The 11,460-nt window shown below is 51.7% G+C and overlaps 1 long non-coding RNA gene across 1 annotated transcript in view; it reads left to right on the forward strand.

The window, feature by feature from the left end:
- LOC131500969 (uncharacterized) overlaps nucleotides 1-11,136 on the forward strand; it is a 54,139-nt gene extending 43,003 nt beyond the window's left edge. The window contains exon 3 of the long non-coding RNA XR_009256550.1: nucleotides 10,935-11,136. This is a non-coding gene — a long non-coding RNA (uncharacterized LOC131500969). The remainder of the gene's footprint in view (nucleotides 1-10,934) is intronic.
- Nucleotides 11,137-11,460: the final 324 nt, after the last annotated feature.

Genomic DNA, 11,460 nt, shown 5'->3' on the forward strand with positions numbered 1-11,460 from the left:
GTGTGTGGCCACACATGCTGGTACAGCTGGTTGTCCAAACCAGACCAAACAGGCATGACTGAACCTTACCAGAGGTTCACACTGATGCAGCGATTATGGGCAGGAGCTCTGGGCCAGGCCGTTTGGGTCAGTCCAGCCTGCCACTTCCTGGTTGTTTGACTTTGAACAAACTGCTTTACCAGTGTCAGACTGTGATATGTGGGAGAAACAAACATTTGGCTGTGTTAATCCTCTGGTATTTTAGGGTTGTTAACAGCAGTTAGTAAGCACTCCTTTGGTTAGTACAGAAAAAGTGAAATGTTGGAGGTGTGAGAAACGCGGTCGGGGGCATGTTGAAGGACAGGGACAGGCGCTTTGTGACTGCCAGGTTTTGAGGGGGATTAGGCACGTGGAGGCAGTTCTTTTTATTTTTTTATTTTTTTTAAAAAAAAAATTTTTTTTTTCAACGTTTTTTATTTATTTTTGGGACAGAGAGAGACAGAGCATGAACGGGGGAGGGGCAGAGAGAGAGGGAGACACAGAATCGGAAACAGGCTCCAGGCTCCGAGCCATCAGCCCAGAGCCTGACGCGGGGCTCGAACTCACGGACTGCGAGATCGTGACCTGGCTGAAGTCGGACGCTTAACCGACTGCGCCACCCAGGCGCCCCGAGGCAGTTCTTTTTAAAAAAAATTTTTTTTAATGTTTTATTTATTTTTAAGACAGAGAGAGAGGCAGAGCATGAGTGGGGATGGGGCAGAGAGAGGGGGAGACACAGAATCCGAAGCAGGCTCCAGGCTCTGAGCTGTCAGCACGGAGCCTGACACGGGGCTCGAACTCGTGGACCGCGAGATCATGACCTGAGCCGAAGTCAGATGCTTAACTGACTGAGCCACCCAGGCACCCCGAGAAAAGTAAATTTTAATATGGAACTTACCAATTTTTAAAAAGTTGGCAGTTAGTTAAAAATGTTTGAAAACACCATGCGGGCTGACCAAAGCACATCTGTCGGCCAAATCTGACTTGTGGACAACCAGTGAGCTCTCTCTCTCCCTGGGACTCTTGGGTTTCCATCTCTCCGAGGGTTGGTCTTGTTCCCCCGGGGACCATTGTGCCCTGGATGGAACTGGGAGCCAGGAGGAGCCTTGGGCAGATACTGGTCCTGGCAAACACACCAGGCACAGCTCCTTCCTCTAAGAGGAGAAACAGACTAAAGAAACCAGGGGTGGCAGGAAGAGAAAGGGCTTCTAGTTGTTTTCTGGTGGGGGAGGAGCAAAGGGCAAAATAAAGAACCCAGTGGGGGGCCTAGAAGGGAAATTCATCAGGGGAATAGGGCTGAGGGTTTCTTAGTAGTCATGCTAATGAGTGCTTGAGTCCCTCGTGAGTCCCAAAATGAAACCCGGAAGGAAACCCTGACAATGGTTGGGAGTGAACTTCACAGCTGGGTTCCTTTTGGGGTCCCAGATTTCATCAGTATATGCCTCAGTGTCCCCACAGGCTCCCTGGACACTGTTTATGGGTGGCTAGGCTGAGCTGAATGGAGGTTGCTGAGCAGAACAGATGTGTGGTTTTGATGTGAACAGACACAGAGAGGCCCCTTAGCCTTCGGTCCCTCTCCTCCGGCCCTAGCCCAGGGGTAGGGCCCCTGCCTGCCCAGGTCCGTGCCCCTCTTTGTGGTGCATCCCTCTCCACTGAGACCCAGCAAGGCAGGTGTCTTTCTGCAGGGAGCGGCAGGAGGGATTTACGGCCTTTATTTCTGCAGAGAAATAAAACACTACCTTCTGCTCAGGCTTCTCATCCTGCTGGGCTCCTCCCTGCCATTCCCCCAGAGATGGGATTTTGAGTGATGAGGGAGGAGTGGAGGACGGATGGGGGTGGGGCAAGGATCCGGGGAAATAACGGTATTCAAGGAGATGGGGACACGGAGACAGGACTGGTGGGGAGCCACTCGGAGAGGAGGGCAGAGAGGGGTTTGGGAGGGCTAAGAGCTAGGGAGACACAGAGACAAAGATAAAGAGAGAGACGGAGAGAAAGCCAGTGACAGAGAGACAGAGAGGCAGCTGGAGGGAGTGGTGACACAGAGAGACAGATGGACAGACAGACAGCTATATGCAGAGATACAGAGAGGAAGACAGACAAAGAGGCCATTTTCTAGGGCCAAGACAAAAGCAGACAAAAAGGAAGCTATGGGCCATCTGAGAAGACAAGGCTATGACAAGGAAAAAAAGCATGATCCAGAGAGACCGGCGGCCTGTAGCCCCGGGCGGAGAAGGGCACAGAGAAGCACAGCCGTGGAAACAGTGGGCAGAGGCAGACCCCCACGCGAGATGCGGGGTGAATGGCTACAGACAGGCAGAGAGGGAAGTTATTTACTGAAAGCCTCCTGAGTCCAGGTGGTTTGCATATATATGTATTTGCTGATCACATTTTTTGACTTCTTTGTTTGACCCTTGCGTCACTGAGCTGGGGCTCCCCTGACCGCGCCTGGCCCCACAGCCCCTGCTCTTTCCAGACACAGAGGGCAGGAACCAGTGACGGACCATGTGCCCCAGGAACCTTGGGTTCCTGACCCTTCCTGGCCCTTCCTGAATTCTGCAGTTGCAAATTGGGGCTGGAGGAGATGGGAGGTGCCGGGGGTGGTCCTCATGGGGCTTGGGGGTCATTCCTCTGGGAGGAAAGGTCTGGAAGGATCTTTGCTTGATCGGGGGAGAGAATGGTAGGATGCCTTCAAAGACTCCTGAGCACCCCCCAGAAAAAAGATCCAAACTCCTCGTTCTGGAGGTCGGAGCCCCGCCACGGTCTGACTCCGATCTGCTTCTAGAGCCTAGCCCTCTCTCATAGGACTAGCCTGCCGGGACCAGCTGCTGTTCTTCTGCCTTCTCTGCGTGGGTCTCCCAATTTCTTGCTTGATAGCACTCTGTGCTTGGCCATGGCACAAAGCATCGCCCCCCTGGGGGGTGTCTCTTCACCCTCACAGACGTCCCTTTGGTGTTTTGCTGTTTGTATTACCTACAATTGCAGGGTCTCTACAAGAGTGTTTTTTGACCAAGGATCGCTTGAGAAATCTCTGTAGTCCTCTTAAGCAAATACCCAAAAAAGACATGTCTGTTTCTCTTGAGGCCTGGTTTGTCAGGGACACTGGGAACTGAGGTCCCAGGGACAGGCTGGGTGAATTAGTGAATTCTTCACCGTCATGGAGGTGGCCTTGTTTCTGCTGGCTCCTGGGCTCCATTCGTATTCTGGGGGTAGACGGTGAGGTCTCAGGGCTGGGACGGCTGGGTGGGATATTTTCCAGAGTGGCTGAAAGCAAGTGAGGAGGGCGGTGAAGCACTGGGGAGTAAGACCAGAAGTCAGGTCTGGGGCATAAGATGATGCCACAACTGGACGGAGTCTGGGTAGGTACCAAGAAAAATGATCATGGGGTGACTTCCCAAGAGCCAGGATAGGTGGGGAGTGGTATACAGGTCAAGATGGTCCGAGGCAAGCAGCTCCGGATGGGAGCTCTGTGGCATAAGACAAGTCTGACAGACTGGGGGTGTGGTGCTCCCTCCTACCCACTGCACTTGTGTTCTGGACCATTCCCTGGGCAAGACTCCCCTCATTCTTGGAATGACAGCCTGGACATCTTTCAGTCTCTCATTTCCTCTCTGGGCGGCCATCAAGAACCAGAGTTCTTCTAGCTCCTGCCCCGCTCGCCGCCCCTCCCCCCCCCACCTTAGGGTTGACTTGCGTATAAGAGGGGAGGTGGTCACATTTGGGTTGGGATGACGTGCAGGTGGTACAGAGATTAGACTTCCCCGGCTGGGCATTTCCAGTCTTTGGAAGCCTTCTCTTTGTCCCCCGTTCTGAGCCCCTCAGGGTGAGTCTCCAGGTGGGGTGGGAGGGGGGGGCACCTGCCATCCCAAGGGATTTCCATAAAGAGCGATGAAGTTATTCATCCAAGTTAGACACTTTCACCCTTGGGTCAATACTGATGTTCACGCAAAGTGCCTCGGGGCATATTTTTTTCCCTGGAAGTGGAGAGGTTGGGAAAACCCAGCTGTTACCACAGGGACCACCCCAGATGGTGAAATTTAATGGCAATCCCTCCTTGGTTGGAGGAGGAATGGGGTCAAGGATTAGCCACCCCCCACCCCCCCCCACCCCGAAGGAGGGGAGACTTCAGGTTAGAAATGAGATTTAGGACTTTGCAATTTGAGGCTAAGAGCAGCAGCGTCAGTGTTTCTGTTTCCCTCCTGGGTCCTGACCCAAGTCAGCCAGGAAGGTGTCCCTGTGAAGGCTGATCCAAAGAGAATGCTTCCAACTTGGGGAAATGCCCAGCCGGGGAAGTCCAATCTCTGTACCACCTCTGTGTCGTCACAACCCAAATGTGAGGCATGTATACACGTACATCTCCCTCTTTGGTGGATGCCTGGGTGGACCCCCGTTCGAGGGGCAGAAGACGATAGCTTTCCGACACTGGGAGGCTGTACCGTGGAGGTCAGCGCAGGGGCGGAAGAGAAGGTCTTCAGAAAACTGTCCAGTCTCCTCACTGTGGTCGAAGAGACAGACGGGTATGTTTGACAGGATAGGCTGATTGTGGTAAGTCTCCGAATGTCAGCGGCTTTAATGCAGCCAAAAGGTTTCTTATATCACAGGCCGTTATGGACTCTGCTCCATTCGGTTTTCAGGAACCCACATCCCTTTCACTTTATGGCTCTGCAGTCCTCTGGGTTCTCAGCTTAGATGGGCAAAAAGCGAGGGCATTGCACGGCAATGTTTGGATCGGGCGGGGAAGTAACACATTCCCACAGTCCTCCGGCAAAGGGTTTCCTCCTGGGAAGACTTGGCCTGATTACTGGGGAAGGGATTGACATCCGAACCCACTGGTCAGAATTGGGCCAGGCTGGCACTCCTATGTGCAACGGAGGCAGTGAGATTAATGTTTTAGCTGAGCACTTTGCTGCCCTGAACAAAATATGGGCTAATGATGTGTGTGTGTGTGTGTGTGTGTATGTGTCTGCATGCATGTGCCCATGTGACACATTTGGGACATCATCCTTGGGGTGCCCAATGGAACGCTGGTCAGAGAATGGTCAGAGTTGCAGACTTAAATATCTATAGGACCTGGGCTGATCTTTAAGGAAACAACGTGGTGCGGTGCATGTCAGACTGGAGAGGATTGTCCACGCAGGTCCCGCCGAGAGTGGCTCTGGGGGAAGGCTTGGTGAATCTGGATTTTCAGGAACGTCAGAGAGGCAGCAAGTCAAAACTTTTATACGTACTCTTTTTTTTTTTTTTCATGTCGGCAGTGGCTGATCCTCTAAACCCTACTCAGCAGTGCTGTGGCCAAAAGCAGACGTGTCCGCAGGAGGGCTGGTTCCCGAGGGCCGGGCTGTCTCTTCTGTCCAGGCTGGTGTCAGCTGCAGACCGGGTCCCTCTCTGTACACAGGAGGGTCCTGGCTGTGACCATGACACCCTTCTGGGTGTGCAGGAAAACACAGCTGAATGTTAAATAAACGCCCACTAATTACCCTGAGAATATTTATTGAGGTTTTCCCACGTTGTAATAAGAAATTATTGAAACATATATCACCCACCGAGCTGTTAATCATTGGTAAATATATTTTAAATACAGCAGTCCATTAGTATTTTAATTTAGCTTGTTTCCTGGAGAATATGTGCTGTATGAGACAAATGTCCCCAGCTTCAGAGCCCAGGGAAAAATTTCCTCACCTAGTTAATCTTTATGTTCTCCGCTCAGGGAGGAAATCCCGGCTGCACCAGCAAGAGAAATGTTCCCCGGGGGCCAGTATTGATGGTGAGTGTCCTTGAGGAGCTGGTGGGCGAGGCAGGGAGGCCACAGCTCTGGAGCAGAGAAGGAGTGAGTGGGAGACAGGGCAAGGCCGGGAGCCACTGTTGCTGACTGCTGGGCCACCACCCTGCCGTTCACTGGAATGTGAAATTGTATAGCTGAGAAGAAAAAACAAAAACCCAACTAATGTACTAAACCTCAGTGGTCACAACAGGCATTTTTCAAACTTGGATGTTCTGCACAGAATTGTTTGCCTCCCTTCTCTGCAGGGGGTTGGTTCAGACCTCATGCCTCGCATGTGCCTTATCTTATGTGGGGCCAGCCAGAAAGGGACAGACCCAGTGATGCTGATCGCGAGGGTTCTGCCTAAGGTTTGCCTTGGTGACCATCTGGTGAGCCTTGTGGGAGCCGCTCCCCGAACCACCTGTTCATTTAACAGACACTTATTGAGCACCAGCTGTGTACCAGGTATCATTCTGGGCACTGGAGGTGCAGGTGTGAACCAGAAAGAGAAGGTTCTACATTCTGGTGGTGGACCACAGACAGCTAACATGTCATAAGCAAGCGCATTTCAGAGAGTGATCACGCTATGAGAAAACAGAGCAGGGTGTTGGGGGACAGTGACTGGCATCATGGAGCTTTGACTCATATCCTTATTTTTATCTGTTAGGTGAGGGGGAGAGGAGAGAGAGAGAGAGAGAGAGAGAGAGAGAGAGAGAGAGAGAGAATACCTTTGAATCCTTTGAATGCATGTCAGACTGGAGAGGGATTGTCCACGCAGGTCCCGCCGAGAGTGGCTCTGGGGGAAGGCTTGGTGAATCCGGATTTTCAGGAACGTCAGAGAGGCAGCAAGTCAAAACTTTTATACGTACTCTTTTTTTTTCATGTCGGCAGTGGCTGATCCTCTAAACCCTACTCAGCAGTGCTGTGGCCAAAAGCAGATGTGTCCGCAGGAGAGCTGGTTCCCGAGGGCCGGGCCGTCTCTTCTGTCAAGGCTGGTGTCAGCTGTGGACCCGGTCCCTCTCTGTACACAGGAGGGTCCTGGCTGTGACCATGACACCCTTCTGGGTGTGCAGGAAAACACAGCTGAATGTTAAATAAACACCCACTAATTACCCTGAGGATATTTATTGAGGTCCAAAATGGAGTAGATGGTGATGGCGGGCCATTCATTCCCTGAGTTTGGGAACTTGCGGGGAAGAGTAGGAGTGGGGGAAGGGGACAAGGGCAAAGCTTGGAACCTGTTGAATCCGAGGTGTGTGTGTGTGTGTCACTCGGGAGAAAAGCCCCCCCCCCCCCCCCCGCCAGCCCCAACGGTTGTAGCAGACACGTGGGAGGCACTGAGGCACATCCCCTCAACACGTCTGATTTCTGCACACAGAGATTGACACATTCCATACCCACATCCAGGGTCCTCGGTTAAGCTTGTGCCACTGTGTCTCTTTGCTTTGCTACCTCAGCTCAGGGCAGCTGCGACCAGGTGGAGGGAAGTTGACATCGCTGGGGAGACCCTCAACCAAAGGAGGACAAGAGGCAGAGGGCCAATGGTTCGGCCTCCCCATTCCCATTCTCCGGTGGGACAGTTCCCAGGGGGGTTCTACAGGGACCTCAGAGAGTCCCCAGGGAGATTGAGCACCAGCTGCCCATGGCAGTCACCTGCTCTGAGCAGACACTTCACTCAGCGGTCCTCCTCACCCTCCACACCTTCACTCCTGCTTTCTCAAATATACCTCCTAACATCTTGCGTGTGAGTCCTTTGGGGGGACCCAGATCAGGAAGGATGACCTACAGGCTCCAAAGGGGACACATCACAGCAGTGGCTCTGATCAGGGCAGCAGCAGATTTCCCAGGAAGAATGGGAAGCACGAGGACAGAGAACAACACCCTAACGCTTGAAGGGCAGGCAGAGGGAGAAGAGGGGGTTTCCTTGAAAACACACAAAGGAACAAGTCACTTAAAGGCAAACACCAATGGCCAACTCCTTAGGAGAAAACCCTCATCAGCCTTCTCTTCTTCCTTCTTTCTGGCCCCTTATCCTCTATGGGCTGTGAGGTTCTAGCAGTTTTCACATCCCTGGCACAGTCTTCTCTGGGGTATTTTCTTCTCAGACCCTATTGGTTTGCAGCTCATTGAGACTGTAGTGAGCCCAGTATGTGTGGTGTGAAATCCACCTGCAAGGCCACCCCGACCAGTGAGTGTCCCTGACTGATGTCCAGTCCAAGTGACCTCTCCTTCCTGTCAGTTTCTATCTTAATCAGCTCTCACCACAACAGTGCTACGTAACAAACATCCCTGAAACTTGGCAACGTATAAAAACCAGCACTGGTTTCTTGCCGCTGTACCTGCAGGTCCGTGGGGGCAGCTCTTTTCCACGCATTTCAGGCTGTGATGGCAATGGCTAACTGAGACCTGTTCTTCCTGGGAAAGGGCTGGCTACTCCCAGAGGGTGAGCAGAAATGTGCAGTGTTTCTGAAGGCCCTGACTCTGAATTCACAAAGTGTTGCTTCCACTCATACCTGACTGGACAAAGCAGGGCACACGCCAAGCCCCTGCTGTCAGAGTGTGAGGAAGCACATTCTTCTCCTGAGGAGTGTGCATGCATGTGGGTAAACACAGATTTGCTGAACATTAACCTAACGGGCCACAGGTCTGCCATGCACACGATCTAGCCTTCCTTGTGGAGTCCACGACTTTCTACTCTCCAGGCACGTCAGTTGCACACATGCTCTATCTCAACCGCACTGTGAGTGTCTTCGGGGCACCATCCATATGTGACCACCCTCAGAACCTCCCCACCAATCAGAGTAGAAAAGGATATGGCACACGATCATATGTGGTCAGAGTCCGGGAATACTTGGAAGGTAGGGCAAATGAGATTTGCTGATAGATTGGATGTGCATCATATGAGAGAATATGGGAGACGATGATGTTGTCTTTGACCCGAGCAATTGAGAAAATTGAGTTGTCCTATATAAGGATGGGGGAAATTGTGGGAGGGATGGATGTTGAGAAAATTGAAGGTCATTAATATCTATTTCATTGCTTCCAGAAGTGTGGGATGCTCAGTATTTATGGGTGGTAGAGGGATGATGCACAGACCCAACGCCAGTTAACGGTGAATCAAAGAGTTAGAAAGCTATTTATCTTTCAGTTCTTTATTGACTCTTTTGATTAGTTAAAAAACAGTCGGAGTTTGGTGCTAGCACGACTTTAAGCACTTGCCGATCTCCCTTTTTAGAAAAGAGAGATTATGCCGCAGGCTTAGAGACTTGGGCCATTTATAATATCTAGCTAGATTTAATATCAGCATTGTCTTTGCACTGAATTTCTTTTTCTGGATAACTTCTCGCTACAGCTCGTGGTGCGGGTTCATCTACAATCTAGGTATACATTTCCTTAAAAAATGAATTCATGCATGATAAAAAGGGAATCAATTTACAAGAAATGCTTAGGTGAGTTTATTCCTCCATTTATTTGAGAAATATTTATCTAGTGTTGACTATTTACTGGACACTGTTTTGGGTGCTGAGGATACAGCAGTGAATTAAAACAGACCCAGGTACAGACCTTCACGGAGCCGGCAGTCTAGTCGGGAAGGCAGAAGACAGACAAAGTAAATAGGTAAAGTAGGAAATATTTGGGGTGGTGGCGAGTCCTACAGAATAAATAAAGCAGAGAAAGCAGATTGGAAGTGGGGCAGGGGTGAGGGTGCACTTTAAATAGGGTGGGCGGGGAAAGCCTCATGGAGAAGGTGGCCTTTGCAGAAAGGCCCAAGAGGGGCCAGTCACACCAGCGTCTGAGAAAGAGCACCCCCAGCAGAGGGGACAGCAAGGACAGAGCTCTGAGGCCGTGGCACGGCTGGCCTGGCCAAAGAGGAGCACGGAGTCCAGTGTATTTGTGGAGTGGAGAGCGCAAGGGGAAGGGTAGAGAACAAAAGATCAGAGAGGCATTGAGGGGGCGGGAGCATGCAGGGTCCCGGGGGACACCGCTGGGGATTCAGCTTTTACTCTGAGTGAGATGGGGAGCCATCGAAGGACTTCCAGCAGGGGAGTCGCTTGATCCGAAAGAGTTAACAGCGTCCCTGTGGTCATCGTGTTGGGAACAGACTCAAGGGAGCAGGGACAGTTAGGGGGAGACCCGAGTTGGTGGGGCTGTTGCCGAATCCCAGTGACAGAAGATGCCAACTCGGGTGGACGACAAGATGTGGTTGGACTCTGGGTGTATTTTGAAGGTCGAGCGAGCAGAATCTGCTGACCCGTTAGGTATGTGCTACGCAAGAGAATGAGAAGAGGTGGTGATGCCGTTCTGGACCTGAGCGGTTGAGAAAACTGAGTTGAATTGGGGGAGTTTGGGAGGACATCAGGAGGTCCACTCGGTCGTGTTGGTTTTGAGACGCCTGTTGGACGTCCAAATGGAGACATTAAGTAGACTCTCGGATACTTGAGGTTGGGATTCGTGGGAGGGTCCTAACCAGGGCTTACGCGTGGGGATCTTCAGCACGTAGGTGGTCTAGATGCATGGACACGAGACAGAGAGGGCAGAGAACTCACGTGCCCCCTTCTTGCTGGCCCACAGCTAAGCCCTGTGCTGGCAGCTGTTTGGTCTGTTGAAGTCTGGGCCCCAGGTGTCATGGGTGCAGATGCCACAAGGCTGTTTTCCTCACGAGTCTTGGAAAAAGACCTCAGTCTCCTGCAGCCCTGGAAGGGCCAAAGAAAATTTGCCGTGAGAAGCTGTCATTTTGGCATAATTGCCCTGCATACCAAGCTTTACACGTTAAGCTTCTCAAATTGATCTGTCCTGTCATTTTGACTTCCTAAACCTTCCCTTCTTCTTTACACGGTTAGTATTTCCACTGGGAAGCAGTTGTCTGAAGCCTGAACTGTATGTGTCAAAACATCCTGTTAGGGTTTTCTGAGGTTTCTGATGTTGGGCAATTCAGGGCATTTGGTTTCCACATCAGAGGAGGGAAAATTTCTTCCTGTCATTACGGTATCACTGCGGACCGGGTCGTGGCTGCTTCGGGTCTCGGGGCCAAAAACAGACGCCGAGGATGTGTAATGGTTTTTTGCTACAGGATGTGAAACTGGCTCAGCCTGAAATTGTGAGGGCAATTTAAAGTAATAATGGGAACTACCATCCAATGAACACTTGTATTTTCCAGGCTCTGTTTTGTAGCGGATGGTGTTGGTGCCTTGCCAAGAACCTTTCACCGTACAACCCCCCTCCAGCTGCCGTGGGTGCCGGCTGCTGACAGCTCACAGCTGCCCCCTTGGCTGAATGGGAGCCACTCCACCTGGCTGAGTGGGAGAAACTTCACCTGGGTGAACGGGAGCCATCTCACCTGGAAGAACGGAGAAATTTCGCCTGGCCAAACAGGAGCCACCTTATCTGGCTAAATCAGAGCATCTCACCTGCTCCTCGAGCAGCCACTGACTGACTGACCCAGGCTGGCCCTCCTTCCTCAATCTGGGATGAGCTCTGTGTCTCATGTTGTGCTCCAGAGCTCCCTGTGGGATCAGCCCAGAGGCAGTCTTGGGTTGAGACCATGTGCCTGCTTTTCTTTCCACCCTCGTTCTATTCTGCCCTTCCCTCTCTCCCCTTCTCTGGACAGCTGTCCGCATTTCAGCCTCTACTTCTGGGGAATTCAGCCCAAGACAAGTATCCGACATATTTTATATCATCAACAA

Source organism: Neofelis nebulosa, chromosome 18, assembly GCF_028018385.1.
Source record: "Neofelis nebulosa isolate mNeoNeb1 chromosome 18, mNeoNeb1.pri, whole genome shotgun sequence".
NCBI classification, from domain to species: domain Eukaryota; kingdom Metazoa; phylum Chordata; class Mammalia; order Carnivora; family Felidae; genus Neofelis; species Neofelis nebulosa.